Source organism: Corvus hawaiiensis, chromosome 5, assembly GCF_020740725.1.
Source record: "Corvus hawaiiensis isolate bCorHaw1 chromosome 5, bCorHaw1.pri.cur, whole genome shotgun sequence".
NCBI lineage: Eukaryota > Metazoa > Chordata > Aves > Passeriformes > Corvidae > Corvus > Corvus hawaiiensis.
In genome coordinates, this window is record NC_063217.1 from 66,828,231 (window position 1) to 66,843,938 (window position 15,708).

Consider the following 15,708-nt stretch of genomic DNA (forward strand, 5'->3'; position numbering starts at 1 on the left):
AGATGGTTATCCAGCTGTGTGCTGGACATCTTGTCCAGAAGGATCCTGTGAGAGACTGTATCCAAAGCTTTGCTGAAGTCCAAAAAGATTATATTTACTGTCTTTCCTAGATCAACTAGGTGGTTACCCTGTTGTAGAAAGAAACTGGGTTCAACAAGCAGGACTTCTCCCTCATGAATCCATGCTGGCTGTGACTGATGTCTGTGTTATCCTTCAGGTGTTTTTCAATACCTCCGACAATAATCTTTGCCATGATTTTACTGTGCACTGAAGTGAGACTGACAGGTCTGTAGTTTCCCAGATCCTCCTTCCTGCCCTTCTTGAAAATTGGGACAATGTTCTCCAGTTCTCCAATGTTCTCCAATGTTCCAGTCAGCTGGGACCTCTCCAGATTCCCAATATCATTGAGAGAGGATTTGCAATGACATCAGTGGCTCTTTGAGGATTCTTGGATGAATCCCATCAGGCTTCATAGGTTTTTACAAATCCAGCTGGAGCAGCAGATGCCACACAAGCTCAGGGTCAACTGGAAGCTGATCATTCTCACAGTCATGGCACTCCAGCTCAGGGCACTGAGACCCTCTTGGTCCATCATCCATGTTGAAAGCAGAGGCAAAGAATGCATTAAACACCTCTGCCTCCTGTTTGTGAGGTGACCATCTGACCATCCTCATCCTGTAATGGGCCAATGCAAATTCTACACTACCTTTTGCCATGACTATTCATATTAAATTTGAGGAAAGACAATTGAGAAGTTACCAGCCAGAAGCTCTTTTCCCACCAGCACCAAAGGAAAATACTGGAGGTAACTGTAATGTCTCTTTAAAATATAAGAATCTTAACTGAAGACCAGAGTTGTCATCACAGGTTAGAGGGAAACAAAAACATCTCAAAGGGCTGTGTAAAGGAATTACACATTGTGGATGGATGCATGGATGAGCAAATCAACAAATAAAGCTGCTTAGGCATCTCAGTAAAACTCAGCATTGCTGTGCTGTACAGTGCACAGACAAATAGCATGGTGAGTAGCAATCACTAACAGAAAAAAATAATAATTTAAAATTTACCATAACTTAAAATATCCTGAGTACCATTTCTGAAACCTTAATCTTTATAAAGGAGAACTCCACGGACCATAGCAAATGTCAACCATCATTAAATGTCTTGAAATTAAGTGTAATTGTTCCTTCCTGAGGGCTAACCAAATTCTTTTCAGATTCCTGCTGTATCACTGGGGAAAGAGAAAAGTGATTTAAGACAAATTCTAAGCCAGTTTTCCTTTCATTTTAGCACTTTGAATTTAATAGGAAGATTATGCAAGTCTCACTGCCTTTTCCTTCCATCTCATGTCAGTCGGAGTGGAAGAGTTTGCATTATTCACGGTTAATTAAGCCATGCAAATGCATTCTAAATGATTTTACTGTAGTAATAATAACTCTCTTCTCAGAAGGATGTGCTGAATTTCTTTAAAAAAAGCCCCTTCCAATAAAAATACCATAGGTGTTTGGGAATTTTATTGTCTTCTGAAAATAACCAAATAGATTTATGAATATAACAACCTCGAACTGGTAGTGGTACAGGTTTTAGGTACAAATTTCTCAGGATTTGAGCCATAGTTCTAGCCTTGGAGAAACAGTGATGCCAGTCATAAAAAAATGTCTCACATTCTGCTGCTTCTGTTTCAGAAAATAAAAGTGTGTTTATTTAGTTAGCAAATTATAGCAATTTTTTAACTTGAAATCAAGTTTTCAAAAACTTGTTTTGACAACATTCAGTCCTGAATGTAAATTATGGAAAACCCAGATACATAATTTATTGACATTTTTAAACTCTTAAAGCAATGTATTTTGATAAACATTGCTTGCAATGTAATCTAAACTTGAAAAATCTGATCTCAATGAAGATGGCTTTGCCAGTATAAATGTACCATTATATTATAAGAAAATGTTCCTAGTCAATGGGATTTTTTAAACCAAATAACATGACACTTCCATATAGCTTAGTCCAAGCCTCTCTCCCCAGAACAAACACAGGTGTATTGGTCATCTGCAGCAAACATCTTCTGTTTGAATAGCGTGACCCAGCACAATAAGGGGAAAGCCTGTGGCACTGTGAAGTCAAGCTCTTGAATATAAACTGTCATGTTGTGTTCATATTTAAAGAACACAGTATTTACATACCAGTTACACTTGCAGTTACTCTGACATAGAGTCTTTCCTGAAGGATCACAACTAAATGTTGGAAAAGGCAAGGAAACCACCTCAATCTGCCTTTCTGCTGTATCTGACATTATGAATACATCTAGTCCCTTTCAGAACAAAAAGCTTGTAGGGTTAGACTTAAAACCACTGGAGATGGTTTGGATAAACATTTGATCATCCCTTGATGTAGTGAAATTCTAGCACAGAGAAATTGCCCATCTGAGACCAGTTGACCATATACTTCTGCGTATTCCATTCCAGTGCAAACCAGGAGTGAATAAGCAACACAGGAAAGACCAAAGAGAAGGGATCACACAAACATACACCATTCTTATGAAGGAGAGAAACACCTTCCAGGTGAAAAAACAGCCTAACTGCATGACCAAAGCCCTCTACTCCGCACTTGAGAAGGAGCTGTGGATGCAGTCAGGGTCTTCTTTCAGGTGGGTGGCAACAAGTAATTACTTCATCTCAGCCATGCCTACCAGAGCCTGCCAGGTGATAGCAATGCAATGTGAATCACTCCTGAGAAATACAAGTATCTGCCTTATAAAGTTTATAAACAGTGGTTGTTTCTCTTCATCAAACACATTACACTGTAGAACTGAAACTTGAAAAACTAAGCAAGAATTTCATTCAGGTCAATCCTTGTAATAAAAATACAACTTTTAAAGCCATTTCTTGGGGAACAAGGGTCAGGAATTTGATGGTGAGGGGTGGGGTTTTTGGTTTTGTTGGGGTTTTTTTAGTAAAATTACACATTTCTTTGAAAAACATAGTAAAAAGCTAAAATGAAAGTCACTCATTTAATATTGCTGAGATTTTCCTGGAATCTTCCATGTCAATGAAATATTTTACACATAACACTTGGAAATTATACCTCTTCTCAACACTCATTGTATTTAGCCCATGTCCCTTTTAATAGAGAGCAACAATATTTACACATATTCATTTTAAAATCACAGATCCAAGGATTCATTCACAATTCCCTCTTTTATGCAATTATGGTTGTGAAAACCACAGATGCCTTATTGAATGTGCACACTCAAAATTATGTGATTGTACTCAGCTCCATACTATATTTAAAGCAATATAATACATATAAATAGAGTCCTCAAGCCACTCTGAAATGCCTAACACCTGGCAGATGAGATAGTGGCTCATAGGAGTTTAAATACTGTATTTTAATTCACTTTTCTGAGGCAGTCAGGCTATGTAATTACTAACTCGTAAAATTGAAAACATGACTGCATAAAACATTCCCCTTCAGATATATCTGACAGAGTGCACAGGTAATGTTTAAACACTTGTGCTTGATGTCTTATGTCTTAACTTATGCTTCCTTCATCTTCCTGGTTTACTCTTTTCTGTTTCTTTTTCATGCCCTTTTGCATTCTGATGCCATTTGCCTGGCCAATTACCTGGCACCCCCTCATTCCTTCTGATTATTCTTCCATTCTCCGTTATGTTTTTCCTCACTTTGCTTCATTTTGTTCTGAAAATTTCATCCTGTGCTTTCCACATTCCTCTGAGTATGCTCGATGGAAAGGAGTGCTTTTATTCTGTGTTACCGCCTGAGTCTAAATCGTGGTGGCATCTAATGAAAGAAGCCAGGCCTCCTTGTCATTTGGAGTAGCTGTGTGTTGGGTCGTCCCATGCTGTGACCACAAGAAGCAGATAAAGAGGAAGTTCTGTGCATCTCTTCCAGGCTGAAATTAGAATAGGAATGATAACTTGTTCTTGCGTGTTTTTTCACAACCTCAGTGGCACTTCTATACAGCTCTTCCTGCTACTAACAGTTTTTCATACAACTAAGCAAAATACAAATATCACTAGAGGCAGCAGGGCTGCATGGGGGAGGTAAATCTAAAGAAAAATGTGGTCTACAGCTTGATATATGGAATCTTTAACTTGTGTTTATGTTATAGGACAAGTAAAAATAGATGGTGTTTTAAACAATGTTTCAAATGTGATTCTAATTTAGCTCATTAAAGGTGAATGAATAACCAAATTAATAATTTATACGAGGAAAGGTATAAAATATTCATTGCATTATGGGTTTTCTACATTACTGTGTGCCACATATAATACAATCGGAGTGCTGGTTGGTATGCTACATTCCAGGAGCCCTATGGAGCTGCTGTCCGTTCCTCACAATGCTGTTGGACAGGTACTGCAGAGTCCACACTTATAAACTCATCACTGAATGATTGCTTTTCCTAATGGGAAAGCTTTAATGAAACTGTGGCTGTCGGGAAAATGCCAGGTTTTCAAAAATGAAACATTTCAGTCAAAGTAAGTCAACTTTGGCACAACATCCACTGGGAAAGAAGACAAACTGTATTAATAATTTAAGAGCTTGACTTGGGATGTCAGAACAGGTACTTGACTATCAAACATTGGTGTGTCTGAGGGGTGTTTTTAACGCTTGTCTCATCTTATTTTTCATCTCCATCCCTCTTCTCTGCCTATGGAAATCAACTTCTATGCACACACACACACACACACACACACAGACTGAATAAGCCTTTTTTCTCCGTTCTTAAGAAAGATGGGGGGAGAACTTGAAAAGCTGGGAAGTTTCACAGTATAGAGAACTGTTTTCCATGAAGCTTCTCTCACTGCTGTAGTTAAAGAGGCTCTGTCATTGCGTAGGGTTGAGGTCTGCCTTGTCAAAAGAGAAATATTGTTGCAATTTCCAAAATACAAAACCTGTAGTATTTGTCCAATATATGGAAAATCTTCTAGAATTATTTCAGAAATCCCTACCATGTTTATTTTAGTATGTTTTCCTGGTGGCTACCCACTGTTAAAAACTGTACTGGCTGAACGAAAGAACTGCATAGTCTAACTCTATATGCATAAAATTGTTCCACTGTTCCTGGAGATAAAAAGAGTTGCTTCAGAGCAAGAAGCATTAAAAGCGTGTAGGGTACTGGGACAGTGCTTCTGGCAGCAGTGTTTCAAACAAAGTGCACTATCTCTAGTGTTCTCTTGTGTGGGTCAGGGACAGCATCTGCTACTTACATAATTCTTTCTTTGTGTATGTTTTACAATAAACAGGTGTCTCTCAGTTCGGGTATTCAGAAGAAACAAATATATATGTATGTTAATTGGTAGCTGTTCTTTTTTTCCTCTCACTATTCTAAGTGGCATATTCTAACAAAGTGGTTTGTAAAAGCTTTACTCTAAAAGATCCACGTTATTCCACAACGTGGATTATCACCCATTAAAATAATGAAATCAATCACCAAAACTACAGTGGAGTTTCTGTCTGTATTTGTATGTATGCATGATAGTTATACAAGAAAGCACCCATTTATAAAAATGGGCCATTTGGGTGATTAAACAGATGTGCTCTTTGCCCTATATCAGGACAAATTTCTGAAATGAACAGTCATCTGCTTCTGCAGATGGAGAGCTCTGAGGGAGGATTAGCGCTTTCCCATTGCTCATTGTAAACAACCTCAGCCCCAGAGAGGCAGAGAATTATCTCCAGTGACTCACAGTGATCATACGACCAACTTCCTACTAAGTGAATGTCTCTGAGCACACAGTAACTAGCCTGTATGGTACATGCATGCACAGAGTAACAATTTCAATGAATTCTACACACACATGCAGTAGAAACTTTCCAATATTGTACTTAGCAAGAAGCAACAAATGCAGTTTATGGTCTTGAAGTAAATTATTTGTTGTTTATTTTCCCCCATGTAAAAAGGAGAAGAAAACCCCATACAACTAGTTCAATTAGCATTGTGATACTGAGAAATAATTTAGTTCTTTAAATGGTAGCTATTGAGCCAGGGAAAGTCACCAAGGTACGAGGAAATACAGTAGAAATAAAAGATTAACAATCTGCCAGTTTACTGTCTGACCACTAGGGCACAATTGACACTGGTTGGTACTATAGATAACCACAGAGCCACAAGTCATAAGATATCAATTATAATAAGTTTGGCCAAAACCAGAAAGTAATTTTTTAATCTCATGCAAGAAATATAATGATGCTCTCATTTGAAGAATGAAGACAGTATGTAAAGAACAACCTGCTGAAACAATCAAATAAAACCATCTATCATTACACCACTTTTTGGGATGCATTTATAGTGCATTTGCCTAATGAAATCAGTATTGTATGCTTCAGAGTAAAAAAAATAAGGGATTAAGGAAGACTACATTTAATCCTCAAGGAGCAGAGAATGTTCTTACTGCAAATTGTAGTACTGGCTTCATTCCTCTCACTGTGGATGCTGTGCAACCATCTGGGTTGAAAATTGCAAACACTCAAAATTAGTGTTGGAGACCCTTTCCAGGATACACATGCAGAAGTATAGGGCTAATGGTTTTCTGGAAGCCCCAGGGAATATGTTAACATTTCTGTAGCTGGCAAAAAACTGCAGAGCAGCAATAGCAAAAATCAAAATAATTGCCAAAGTTTTTATCAAACTAACTTGCCAAATTTATTGCAAAGCTCCTAATTAGTACACAATGAGAGGATGGTACAATATACTTTGTATCTTTACATTAAGAAATTAATGAAGCAATTGGAACAAATATTACAAGAGAACTAAACAAATAAAACCAGGCAACAGAATGTTGTCTCTATTATTTAAATTCAATACTTTAAAACCTTTTGCTTGAGTAAACTTTCCTTGCTTACATTTTTTTCTCTGAAGAGGTTCATTTCTTCAAAAGAATAAAATAAACAGAAATAAATGGTAACTAATGTAAATATTATTAAAACAGAGTCAAGCATAAATTTGGAAAGCCTTCTAAAAACTCTAATAAAACTAATAAGATACATTACAATTAATGCTCATTCAGCAGCGTCAGTTATGACTAATAACACTGTGCATTAAAGCAACTGCAGCAGGTAGATTTAACAAACCAGACATTTAAAGTGATACACTAAATTAAAACTAATTAATTGAGAAAAGATTCAGAAATACATATGGGAATACAGGCAAAATTCTTCAAGAGCTTGTACAGTGAAGCTGAATGCCACAAAATTGTCATATAGAAAAATACTCTTAGCAAAAAGTTCCAACAATTTTAGCCTACTTATTTTATAAACCAGCCATTGTTCACTTTATGAAAGGCATTGTAAACAGACAGTTCTCTTTTTGCAGGAAAAAGCCAAAACTGAAAAAAAAAAGAAGAGAAAATGAATTTTTCCTCTACAAAAAGCAGGGAGAAAACTCAATATAAATAATCCTTCCCTGGAATCCTTTAGCCAGTGTGAGGCCAGTAGCAGTTACGAGTACATTTGGGTGACAAAGTTGAAGCAAGAGGGGAAGGGCTCTCTCAGAAACTGCAGACATACACACAGATATCTGACAAGTCTGAAGGCAGACTCCTGAGTCTTGCCGATAAATCCATTCTTATCTTTTTAATTCTGCCAACACAGAGAGGTGCTGGGGACCTCCAGGAGTAAGACTTTGTGAAGTGTAGCATTTTCTGAGATGACACACAAGACTAGTTAGAAGATGCTGTAAGCAACTACCGAGCATTGTACTTGTGGTTTGAATCACTTTTAATCAAAGACTTCACAGCAGAAAAGTTCTTTGACTGAACACAATCAGAAGTATACACAGGTGTTCTGTTTTAAACACTTTCTCTATTTAAAAATATGCTTTCTCCAAATTGTATGCTACCTTGTCCTTTGTGCCACGCAACCTCTGTTTACTTTGAAATTGATCATAAAAATGATGGTGCTTGCAACCAAACTATGAATCAAAAAACTATGACATGCCCTGAAAATCCTGTCCTAACCAGGTCTGTAACAAAAGCCACAGGCCACATTAACTATGCAATCCTGGGAACACAGCATCGGCATTGATACATATTTTTGCTCTCCTCTCTTACCTGTCCCTGTATTTCTATTCTGATCTGTATATGCAGACCTGTATACTTTTTATCTAAATTTTCTCTTAGTTTTGGGTCAGCTTTTATGTAGGCCTTGTATAAACCCAGAAGTGAGCTAATGAGGGAGAAACAAAGCTTCAGCACAGATTAGATGCATGCCATAAAATCTGATTTGTAAGATTTCTATTCTTCCCAGCAGAGTAAGGTCTAGAGATCTCTGTCATGTTCCAGATCCACACTGCAGTACACCTCTCCACCAACAGACATGGTTGGCTATGCTGGGACTAGAAATATCCTCCAGACTGCAAGGAAACCATTTCTTTTAAAGACCAGAAAGGAAACATGTACCTAATCAGCACCTGGTTGAGGAAAAAAGCCAGTAAGTACTTCTTGACAAGTCACTAGCTTTTGATAGCCTTTGTGCATACTATCATGAAACTGCCACATATTCTAAAGAGCTATCTAAATATTTTAATTTTTTATCCATCAATAATTGTCTAGCTTCATCCTCTGATAATTCCAGTTACTTCAAGTAGAATTTACACAAGGGTTAAATTTGGCCTCATGTGTCCCATGGCTTGCAGTGACAATGACCCACCTTTCCTGGCATTTGCTGTATTGTACAGAGAAACAAGACTTTCTTCTCTTTTGGGAGTCCTTTGAACTTGTATAAAGTAGCTATTCCCAAGTGATTACTTCCTTTCTCAATTGATGCAACAAAAGAGCATCACACAAAAAAAGAGCCCCACAGTCATTTTTCTTTTGAACACACAGGCAATGCTGAAAACATTAATGCACATGTGCAAAAGCTCTCATCTCTGGCTCCTTTCTGATACCTATTAGCTCCACAGGAGAGTAAAGGAAAAGAGCATATTAAAGCTCCCTGCATCATCAGATTGAATGACTCTTTTCACTTTTAGTATTGCAAGGATGCCACCGGTAGCTGGAAAAAAGGAAGAGTGTACCTGCAGCTCTTCAGATTGTTACAATTTAATGCAAAGTCTAGAAGGAAGTCTAAAGGAGGAAAAAATTCCACTTACTAGTGAGCACAAGTCACAGCTTTTTCTTGCTTTTCTGTACTATTCCAGAGAGGAAAGAAAATATCTTTCAGGCTTCTCCTTCCTTTTCCCATCTAGGAATATCTTTGGTTCTTTATGATAATGATTTCTGTAAATTCATATCTAGACATACAAGCAGAATACCTATGAAAAATGTTATTGAGTGGGTAGAGCTTTCTTTAATAAAAACTGTATCTAAATATGATCTACATTCAGTCTTACATGAATAGGGGAGTCTACACAAACCATCTGCCAGTGTCTCCATTTCTGTGCCTGCTGTTCAGCAGAAAACTTTAGATTACATCAGACATTTTCCAAAAAACATCCTCTCACTGTAGTAAGTTGTAAGGAAATCAGTGTCTCCATTTCTGTGCCTGCTGTTCAGCAGAAAACTTTAGATTACATCGGACATTTTCCAAAAAACATCCTCTCACTGTAGTAAGTTGTAAGGAAATCAAAGTCAGTCCAGAGGACTTCACAGGCCTTTATTATGAAATAAGTTAAGTACCCTAGTAGGCCATCAGTCTGGCTTCAGATTGGGTTAGAGCCACCTCCTGCTTTCAGGTCCTCCCTATTACTGTTATTCAGCATTTTAGGTATCATTTAACCACCAAATTCACAAGCAATCCCTGAAACTGTAACTGCTTTCAACTAGTTGACACTTACAGATCCAGGATTCCTCTGGTTTATTCTTAGTCCTCAAACCTCAGTTTGCATTCCTTTCTACTCAGTGGCCTGTTATGAGAAGCAGAGGGGATGGTCCAAAATGTGGTCCCACAGGCTGTGCAGCTGGGACACCTTTATAGCTAAAAAGGTTAGCTAGGACACCTTCTCCCTCACACTGGGGAACTTCTATAGCCCAGATTTCCACTTCATGGGCAAGTTTTCCAATCAATAGGCCATTTTAAAAGAGTTGGGAAAAACCTCCCTCTTGCCTTACTACATTTCAGGTCAAACTTAGTGCCATTTACCGGTGTTCATTTTGGCTTGAGGATCAAAAGGCCTAATGGATTTGCACTTTCAGCAGATTTAAAGAGGTTTAAACTTCAGAAATTACAGTTCAAGTGCCTGATTCTTACATGACCTTATGCATCTGTCAGCTAGAGGACTAAATTTTTTGGAGCATGTGCTGCAATATAGCTTTATTTATCAACTATACAGACAGTCCCAGATGAGAACACCTTAGACTGCAGTAGGCTGAACTGAACCTAGTCCTTTTAAACTCAAATAATTTTTCAGTATTTATCACAAAGGCCATCAGAAAAAATACTCTTACATCTACTTGTAAGAAGTTTACTTTTTCTGGGAACAGAAGAATAAATTAGGTTATCTCTTTCTTCAAATGTAAGCATCTCTGTGTTTCCAAACGGGTGATAGAAAATCATTAAAAAAAATCTCAAATACAATTTTACCAATAATTTATCTATAATTTTATTGATTAATTAATTTTTCAAAATGCTGACATATTTTTCATTCATATGACCTATCAGTTTGTTTTCGGCTTTTTCAGGCAGAAAGAGATGGATTTGTCCTATCCAGATGAACTGCAAAAGTTACAGCAGTATCCAGCAGATATTCTTCAGATTAACACAATTATCCAGGCCTTAAAGGAAGCTGCAGATTTCTGATTCAAGACTAGACTGTAAACAGGAAATAATAATAGGGAAAAAAAGGCATTTGTACTGCTAAGAAATAACATGGATCCATTCCAAGCATTCTGGATATTTTAACCATATCCTGATAGGCATGGTAAAATGAGGCAGGATGTAACTATTTTTCAGACACAAAATCAAATTGTCAGAAGTGTTATCAAGTCTGCTTTTCTCATCAGAACATGAAAAGCTAAAATGATAAAAGCATTCTTCTAATAATCAGCTACACACCTGCCTTTGAGATGTCAGCTTAGTACTGGTAATTTTATCAATTGTCATCCCCTGTCTAAACTGCCTGTAGAGAACAAGGTGACTGAGAAGTTTATGTTAAACAGCTGTTATGCCATCTGGCATCTTTGACTTCCGTGACCCTTTTCAATCTGGCTTTCAGCCTAGGTAAGGTGCAAAGACTATACTGGCTTAATTGGTCTATGATCTACTCCCGGCAAAATACAGAGGTCAAGTTTCCATGCTGATTATTGTAGATTTGTCAGCAACCTCTGTTAACATGAACCAGTAAGTTTTGCTGACTCATCTGCAGACACTGGCAAGGACGGCCAGAAATCACTGCAGTGACCTCTCCTCTCCAGGAGGTCTGAGAGGGCAGTGTCCGACAATTGCTCCTCTGCCCAAAGGGCTCTCACAACCAGGCTTTTCATCATGCCACTCTGTTGCCTTTCTTGTTCAATGTTTACATGAAGCTTCTCAGGGACAGAACAAGACCATTTGAGCCTGTCATTTCATCAAAACACACACAACATTTACCTTAGTTCATTGTGCTTTTTCATCTGATGCAGATGGTCAAGTTGACTCATCTGCCAGCACTTGAGGAGTGTGCAGATACGGGCAGGCAGACTGGTTTAAATTCTACTTTCACCACCTATTTATTTTTAAGAAAGATATTAATGAGTGTGAGAAAGCAGAAGGTGAGGCTTGACTTGGAATCTGGCAAGTCACAGCTGTAGGTTTAAAGTTCAAAAGAATTATTTGGCTCAGTTATATAGAAAGACCACTCACAAAAGAGCAGAAAAGCCACTAATTACACTGTTTGAAATGAAGAAAAAATAAAACAATGTCTTACTCCACAAGGAATACTTTAATCCTGAAAACATCAATTTAGCTATTTACCCTATTACCATACCTTTTTCATACAATTCTAAAATACATGTACTATATTAGGGTCAAAGTAGTAGTATATGTTGGCTTTTTTTGTTAATATACACATTTCTTGAGTTTGCAAACCAGGAGTTTCATACTTGAAGATGCTTATGAGGCATTAAATAAAGCAGTAGACAGTGCTGGAAAAGCAAAACTGCCAGTAATTACTTGCTAATAAAAAGGGGTACTAATTATTTATGAGAAGTTCAGGGAATTATTCAATTTTTTTAGGTTAGATTATCAATAGTTCATTGCTGAATCAAAAAATACATCTAGTTTTTCCACTGACCTGTCTGCTGAAACAAAGCTATTACTGCTATCAATCTATTAGGCTTCCTTCACAGATCTTGGAAATAACTTTGCATCACCTCATAAAGCACAGGGGGGAAGCAGCAATCTCTGAGCCATATTATGTTCGTCAGTTAACAGCTCTCCAATGAAATTTGCCATTTCTTCTGGAGAACTCTTCTACACATATCACCTTAGGAGCTAAGCAGTGTTTAAACCTAACAGCCTTAACATTTACTGAAATTTCATATTGAAATATGCACCCAGAAGCAGAGCTTTACCCAGAAGCAGAACTTTACATAAATACAATTTACAGAGGAAACTATTTTAAAAACAGTAAGCAAGCACAGTGCAGAGCAGCAGATAGCATGCCCCAAAACAACTATCACCTTAAAAAGAATACATTTAGAAGTAGGTTTTCAGACTATATCCAAGACCAAACATCCGTTTGTTATTTTACCCATACACTATCTCACATGCATTTTTACATTATTCTATTTGACCCAATGTTCTTATTTCTCCTCCAAAGCCTCTCCTGCTCTGTGCTTTGTTGCAGCAGACCTAAGGTATCAGTGGCTATGAAGTGCCAAAGGATTCTGCAGAAGGTAAGGGCAGAGACCTCAGGATGATGTGGGAGAAGGTAAAACACAACAAAGGGTTCTGGGCCCTCACAACTGCAGAACAGAGTGGAAACCACCCAGCCTCTTTACTGTGAGCTGCTGCTATGAGGTTTTAATCTTCTCTAATTCAAGTATTTCTAGCAATAACTAAAAAAGCCTCAAAAAAGTCTTACTTTCTCTTGTGAGATCTGAGGAACAAAGTCAAGAAAACTCTTAGTGACTGAAAACTTCTACCTGCTCAGACAAGAGACAGAAGAGTGTGCTCCCCTGTTCTTCTCTAACCAATTTTATATGGGAATAACTGAAAGGGAAAGCATATGAAGCTCACAGTCTATAGGAGGAAAAAAAATTCAGAGTTCCTTGAACAATCCTGACAAAGATGGCCACAGGAATACCATTTGGCCACTCCTGTGTCTTAGGAAATTAAACACTAATGTTATCTGAGCAACACTGTGTCCTTCAGAATCCCTGAACCACTTGAGCATCAGCATTTTTTTCATACATTTGACTTCATAAATAGTCATTGGAGGTATTCAAGTTTGGAAGCAGCACACAAAGTAAAATTTGAGCACATACATGGTTCAGTCTATTGGATTTGACAAGACCTGCTGTATAAAACAAAACCATTATTCTTCCTCAACCCAATATTTTCACGTTTGTTTGTGGCCATACTGAACTACAATGCTTTAAATCAAATAGTAGTTTGTTTTTCCTCCTGAAAGTAAAACAAGATTATTATCAATGTATAAAATATATTCCGTTTTCCTGCAAAAAATTACACAAGTGGGTATCTAGTATACATAAGGCATACCAGAGACTATATCTGTGTGCTGCACACAGTACAATGGTATTTTCAGACTTAAGGTTTCATTACAATTACCAATAATTTAAAAGGTAAGCTATTAAAACAATACAAAAAAATGAGTCAAACAAAGTAGTACATGAATATGAAAAACCAGTTAAGATTAATGTAAAAGATATCCAGACATGGAAGAACAGACATGAGAGACATCAGCTTGCTCCTGTTACTGACTCTATGCATTAATCATGAAGACATGATAAAAGCCTTTTAGTGACCAAGGTACTAGTTTGGAGAAAAGTGATTTTAGAAGATAAAGATTTCCTTTTTCCTCCTGGTGTCACTACAGGGCTGAGTTAAGGCTGAGTGTCTCAAGTCTCTGCTCCTGTAATTTAAATCCATTTCAAGACTTCTTTCTAAAACACATCTTAAATATTAAAAAAAAAAAAAAAAATAAAATCCTTGCCTATTTTTTTTAATGAATACTGTTGCCTAAGTTTACATTTTTGTAAGGTCTTATCTAATTTGGTTTTTATTTTGAGGGAGAACAAATACACCTTTCTTCTCCTCCCACCCCAAATTCCATATTTTCCACTTTATTTCTATTTATGTCTTATGTTTCTATGTATGTCTTTACATGAAAGAAGACTAATTTACTCATTTGAAAGCTCATTAGTTAATACACGAGTTTATTGCTCCTTTAGAGAATTCCACTGCCCTGTGTATGCACAGAAAGCTTTAGTTCTCTATAGCACTTTTTACTGAAGAAATCTCTACTTAAATATTTTTCTTCTACATTGATGAAGTAGTGTAAAATATCCAATAGAAGTCATGAGGAGAAAATGTCTCAGCTTTTTGAAAGCAGTTAAGTGTTTAGATGCAACTTTAGTTCAACATGTTTATAATGAAAAAAACTTATACTGCCAGCTACTTATTAGATAGCAAGCAGTTTTAAACATTTACAGTTACCTTAAGCAACCAGCTAATGGAACTTCAAAGCCTTCAGAAAGAAATCAAAGCAGTTTCTAAGTCATTGACTGTATAACAAACATGAGAAATACAGCAAATTATAGTGATAGCTTGAATATTAGTTTTAGTTAGAAATGTACTGCATTAGTTAGATATGTACTGCATAAATAAATTATTTAAGAATTCTAATTAAAGATTATTAAGAATTAAAAGACCTTTATTTTTCTTCAGAAAACTTTAAGTTTCCATCCTACCATTAATATTCAAGCTTTTATCATTCATACTAAAAGAGTTTAATACTGCAGTCCACTTTTCATCAGAATACATAGTCAACTGTTCCACTGCTGCAAACCCGACATCCAAAATCTCATCTACAACACAGTTATATATCAAAATCATAAAATACCTATATTTCAAAAAGATTTTCAATACATAGCAACACAAAGTTAACTCAATTACAGTATTTATTACAGAAGTTAATGTCATTATTTTTTTAAAGCACTGACATTCACTACCAAATACAAAGGAAACTTGAGCCCTCTTTGATGACAGACATAAGGCCACACAGCCTCCTACTTGCACACAGAAGCAGATGTTGCTCCTACACGAGTGACAAAACTAATGGACTTGTACATAGAAGCCAAGGAAAAGCTGGGGGGAAAGGAGGCCTTCAAATATTGTTCATCATTTATTCTGTTACATTGAACACTGATAGAATTTAATTCTTAATTAATTGTACAGTTTAAAATAGTTGCTATATTTTAACTAAGATTTTGGGTTTTGCAAATGTAGGTTTAACTTCGTTTCTAGTTATCATTTTCTCCCAGAAATCTGCCTCTGTCTAAGGAAAGTTTTCAATAGGGGCTGCATCTTAGAAAGTCGGTCTTTGCTCAGACAGGACTCAGTGCTGGTTTAACTTATGTTTACCTTATCCAAGTTATAGAAAATTGAGATGATGTGTAAAGGGGAAAAATAAAAACAAACTTGGCCTGATTATGTTATTTTCTACAGCATGGATAAACAGAATAAGCAGTAAGATAGCAGTTTTGAGTATCAAGAGACTGAATGAAGTTTACTATTTTCTGTCAAAGGGTA